Source organism: Triticum dicoccoides, chromosome 7A (assembly GCF_002162155.2).
Source record: "Triticum dicoccoides isolate Atlit2015 ecotype Zavitan chromosome 7A, WEW_v2.0, whole genome shotgun sequence".
Lineage (NCBI taxonomy): Eukaryota > Viridiplantae > Streptophyta > Magnoliopsida > Poales > Poaceae > Triticum > Triticum dicoccoides.
In genome coordinates, this window is record NC_041392.1 from 16,242,724 (window position 1) to 16,248,546 (window position 5,823).

General features: G+C 48.8%; 1 long non-coding RNA gene and 1 pseudogene across 1 annotated transcript; both read right to left on the reverse strand.

Moving 5' to 3' along the window:
- The window catches only part of LOC119332879, a 51,466-nt pseudogene extending 47,887 nt beyond the window's left edge, over positions 1-3,579 (reverse strand).
- Positions 3,580-4,841: 1,262 nt separating this feature from the next.
- LOC119328083 lies at positions 4,842-5,327 on the reverse strand. Its single transcript, XR_005158835.1, has 2 exons — positions 5,209-5,327; positions 4,842-5,098 (listed from the first exon to the last, which is right to left on the reverse strand). It is a non-coding gene; the product is annotated as an uncharacterized LOC119328083 (long non-coding RNA).
- Positions 5,328-5,823: the final 496 nt, after the last annotated feature.

Consider the following 5,823-nt stretch of genomic DNA (forward strand, 5'->3'; position numbering starts at 1 on the left):
AGAAAAAGGGAGGTCTGCGTCTCCGACAGGGGGGCCAGGGGAGGACATGGGCAAGCGCCACGCGTCGTCTGCCTGTGTCCATTTGGCCGCAAACTGGACCCAAACTTGAGCTGGGAATGGGTCGAAAGTGGATAGAAAACGGACGACGGTCTGTTTGCAGCCGCGCGTTGGAAGGCCTGCTCTGTCCGTTTACCCCCAAACGGACGCGAGCGGATAGACTAGGGTCGTGCGTTGGAGTTGGCCTAACTGCATAAGCAATTCATTATCATAGCATAACTTCTTCTCTTTCTGAACAATGAATTCATCGTCAAACTGTAATAAACGAGGGTTTCTTCCTCTTTTTATTCTTTCTTTCAGAGTGGGCATTGTTAAGATTAGGCTATACTCCTAGCAATAATAAGCAAGACAAAAACCAAGGGAACATACTACTGTACGGAATCAAACTAGGAAGGAGAGAGGACGAAGAATCGGTGTCCGGGTAAGTGTGGGCCTGCATACCTAAGGGGGCTTGCTGGCGCCGGCGGCGAGAGGACGGCCCGCGGTGGCCGCACACTTCCGCGAAGGCGACGGCTACGGCGGATGCTTGCGTCCATGCCCGCGTAATCGCGGGCTTTCGACCGGTGGCTCCGGATCACCGGAGAGGAGGTGGTGCTTCCGAGTCGAGGAGTTGGCGTTTTCTCTTCCGAGTCGAGGCCACGGTTGGGTCTTAACGGGCTATATGTATCTAATTCGAACTAGCTGGCCTACCCCAAATCAAAAGATTTCCTCCACTCCAATACGTTCCGGCCCTCTAAATACAGTACAGGCCCCAGTAATTTTTTTTTAAACCCAGTACAGGCCCCAGTTTTAGTCGAGCAGGTATCCTCTTCAAAGAAAAACAAAAGCTAACCCGGGAGAGGAGCTATGGCCGGAAGGCGGCGATCGGCAGCGGCAACAGCAGCGGAGGATTCCTCGCTGCCGGCTCCTTCCGTTCAGATTCCTCCATCGACTCCATCGCGCTCCTCTGAAAGTCAGAGGTATGCCCATCCCCCGTCCAGCGCAAACCGTAGCCTTGTCCACCTTAACTTGCTCGATCGAAGAGTCGATTTCCTCATGAAAATGCATCAAGAAAGTAAAGAAGAATCAAAGCATCGGTGCGGCAGATGAACATGAACTGCTTGGTTTTGTGAGAATCTAACTGAATTTGGCGCTGATCTGAGAGAAATCCGCCTTCTGAATTTTCTGCTATCAAAACAGTATACGCCTAATCCTATTATTTTAGCTATTATTACGTTCGGAAAACAAAACACTCTACGTCAGTCAGTAGGCTGAGAAAATCAGAAAATCAAACCAGTAAACTTAGATGGAGAGAAGATTCCCAATATGACTTGTTCTCCTGTACAACCAATACTCTTCAGTTCTTCTAGTGACACAGTAAAAATTTCAGCCTGATTGTTACTCAATGTATGCTCGTCTTCTCCAAATATTACATGTTTGTCTTCCTTACTAATAATTTTCTTTTTCTTTTTTTAACCTATATAGTTTGTGAACGTGGTTCTAAGATCCTATTTTCTTTTCATCATCTAGTTTGCCATAGCACCTAACATGAATGTTGTTCTATCACCTGACAATCGCTTCAAGTACTAGTGCTTAAAAATGTGAATTTATGCATCCATTGGCGGTGCTTGTTTATATGGTTGTCTCCATGTCAATGTCTGCTTAGCTGTAATAGGAAGATGAAATTGCTGCTTTTGTGATCCATCCGGAGTGAATGTTGCTTCTTCCTAGTACAAGAGGTATTAGTCCAAATTGTTTCTTCTATACTCCCTCATAGTGCTTCATTATCTTTGTGTTTTGCTTGTATGTCTGTTCACTCGTGATGTGACGAAGATCATGAAGGGATTACTAAAAAATCTTGCTTCTGTGCTCCATCCTAAGTGGATGATGGTTCATCTTGGTTAGCTTGTGGGTGTGATAGATTTCTTCTCCGAGAAATATTTCTTTTAACAGAGCTAGCAATTGACTATTTTATTTTTCGAATTTTTGTACTAGATTAGAGCACACACATGGAAACGCCTTGCTTCTTCTGGTCCCCCCTAACAATACATAACCAAAATCAAACGAATCCTGAATATTTCAGTAGATTTTAGCATATAAATTTAAGCATGTCAGGCCTGAACAAGCGTTATACTGCTAGTTTCCATTGTCCTAGTCACATGCTGGTCCCCATGTCTCCGCCACTGCCAACGCTCCCTAGTTCCAGCATTGGGACGCCCGTTTCTACCTGTTGTTCCAGCACGCATCATCGATAGTCGCAGCTACGGCCGACGTGGCTTGCAGCACCGGCACTCGCCAGTTGTATCTCCCCTTCGCTGGTGAAGGAGGGAAGGATGGGTGGGCATGCAAGACCATGTCAAGTAGGCAGCGACGACCGGCATGGTCGCATGTCTAACTTTAGGTGTTGGTGGGGAACTAGGGATAGAGGAGAAGGGGAGCTTGACGAGCTAGACAGAAGAGAGAAGCCGGTGCTGGCTCCTCCAGCATGCATCCTTGCATCCGGCGGCGGTCCCCTAGGAGTGCCGGTAGCAGACGTGAGCACAGGTGAGAGGCCTGATGGTGGCGCGGGAGCTGATAAATAGCATCGCTGGGGATGAGAAAATAATTTGGCGGTGCTCTCTGAAGAGAAGGATCGAGCGAGGAAATGAATGGACATTGAAGGAAAACGCGAACAAAAATGAAGCTCCTGTGTAAAAGTTTGGCTGCGCGACCAAGGTTGGTCGATGCAGGCTTACGACATGTGATGGATTCAAAACGATGTCCCATGCGGGAATATACGGCGCAGCTACGGTAGTCAAACTACCCACCATCACGACGTATGAAAATATCTCCAATTACTTCGACAAGGTTTTTATCTTGGCTTGGCAGTTATTTTCTGCATTTGAACTATCTGCTGCATGTATTTGCCTTCATAATGTTTTTTTATGAAAGATCGATATCTATTTTAAAAGTTTATCAAAAGTACAAAGCACACAAACATAATAAAAACTATATCAAAGTCCCTACACCATTGAACAACCACTAACAACATCTATAGCCGGGCATCCCAAACCCTCTCAAACGCTCGGGGGACCGCCCGGTCACTGACCTGTCAAGAAATTTTGACCCAGCCAGACGCCTCAAACGGGCCTCAAATGCCCGGGCTGACCGGCACCCCTCATATCCAACGCAAAATATAGGGCGGATATAGGGCGCCCGGGTGCGTCCAGGCGCCCCCGCCACGTCGGACCGGGCCCGTGCTGGCCCACCCAACCTCACATATATTCCTTCCCGTCCGCTCGCCGCACCAAACCCTATCCACTTCACTCCACTCCCCTTTGTCACCCAAGCTCGTCTCCGGCGACGTCCGGCCATCTCCGGTATGGCGGGCAGCGGATCCGAGTTCTTCACCTCAGATCCGTCGACCCCGAACTCATCCCACGCGGCCCCGAGGAGGAGATGGCCATCCGACTTGCACTCCGCCGCTTCCGAGAGGAGGCCTGTGCATGGCAGCATTTGGACTTCTTTCGTCGGGAATCCATTGCGTCTACCCAAATGGCGCATGGACCCGGCGCTAGGGCATCCGTCGCTGCCTCACGGGAGGCGGGGCGACCCGTCTGGCATCCGAACGCGGTGGCAGACACGCAACCCCTTCGTTGGCGCGCCGAGGTGATGGACACACCGTGGGCGTCGTCGACGCAAATATGGCGCGGCGTGCCGGCCGTGTGAAGCAGCGGGTGTGGGAGGCGTCGGCGGCCCTCACGGCGGTGGACGTCGGTGAGGCGGAGTCACGTTATGGGGCGCCCCATATGGTGCACCAGTCCGGGCACCGCAACGACATCGTGGTGGATGTAGCCGGCTCATCCCAGGATGGATCCATCATCGATCTGAGATCCACCGGCACCCAACAGGTTCCGGGCTCCGACGAGGAAGAGTGGGGAATGGGAGACGGCGGCGCCTTGAGTCGCGTGAGCCGGCTTGTGTCCCGTGCCCTACTCTACCTTGCTGGTGACCGGACTAACACTGGGGAGCAGCCGGCCGCCAGACATGGCCATAACGACCGGACAAGTTCTGCTTAAAAATTGCTACGTTGCATGTAATAATATGGATTTGAGGTTTCTAATTTAAGGTATCTGGATGTGGATTGCATTATTTGGGGCGTGACTGGTCATTGTCCGCAGACGCATCCGCAGGCGTTTGAGGGACCGGATTTGCCCATCACAGCTGTAGATGCTCTAATGTTTCCAGAACAAACAGTCGACGCGTCAGTATCGCCGCTCCCATACTAGAGTTGACTTGACATTGCCGATGACTCCTGGGAAATCTTCACGTGCGTGCTCCTAAGGAGCATCATCTTGGAGCCGCAATCGTCGTCATGAAACCCTTGAGCAATATGAGGCGCTTGATCCATCGGTCGCCCATGCGAGGACTAGAAAATCATAACCAAAACTACTAGTCCTAACTGAGGCACCGAGCTTTTCCTTGCCGCCACTAGCCGCCAGAGTGGCAGCCAAAGAACAGGCGAATCCACGGGCTGGCCGATGGATCATGGAGGAGACAACTTTGCCCTAACCACCTACTTCTGAGTGAAATGAAAAAATTGATAATGTTTGATCCACATATGCATTGTCTCGTGATGACCTTTTGATGAGATAAAATAAAGTAGTTCCTCTACGACAAACACACACACCAATGGCGATTTTGTTTGCAGCCCAGGATTTTTGATTAAAGTGTTTACCAAATCGATCTATCTGTATGTTTCACCCATCCGCCAAAAATATCGAATTATTGACCATTTCGGTCACATTCGTCCAGAATTCCCGATCCACTGATAATACTTAATTCATTTCAAATTAAATTATCTCACCATTACATATTGTGGTGTAGCAGCTTCTAGAGTTTCTCTCTTATGGATTTGCAGTAGGATCCACCTGGACTGACTCTTTTATGTTTTTGCCACTACAACAACAATTTCTTGAATCTTTGCAGTATCCATTTTTGCTATAACCATAACGAGCGCATAACTCACCGCATATTACATTTGGGTAAGGACCTGAGCATTCCGGTGCCACTAAGCACGCCCCTGCAAAAACAGCTTAAAAGTGTCAGTTTTCCACGATGATTCTAGATATATGCACTTGGGAAACAAAATTTCCTATATATACGATGAGGAATGAAAGCAAGGACAACAACCTTGTGTAGTTGAGAAAGGCAATAAGGTTGTGGCCATGACCACAAGCACCGCCAAGCAAACAACCCTTGTGTTTCTCTTGAGCATTGCCATGGTCGATTAGCAACTCTTTTATTCCTCTTTTCCACTCTTATTGTGAGTTTTGTGGCTTGATGCAAATTACCAGTGTTTATATAGTGTGACAGGAACATAGATCAGCATCACCTACAATAAATGCCTAATTAATACCCACCAATTTCCACCGACCATTAATTGACATTCCAAAATAACATTGAGATATACTACCCCATTTAATGGGAAAAAGTTCATTTTAAACCCTGAATTTGTAGAGGTTTGGCGAAATGAACCCCCAAGTCGAAATCCCTGTCGCTTGCACCCTGAACTATGCAATCCCGGTCTGAATCGAACCTTCGGGTCGTTTGGATGACCGGGATTCGGACATTTCGCAGAGGGCGCACACCAGCTCCTGCTGGGCCAGCCCGCTTTAGTTTTTTCCATTCAAAAAGAAATCGCAAAGGGCGCTACTCCCTGCTGGGCCAGCCCGCATAATTGTTTTCGTTAAAAAGCAAAAAGAAAAAACGCCGGTCGAATACGAGATCCCATGCTGGTGCTGTTTG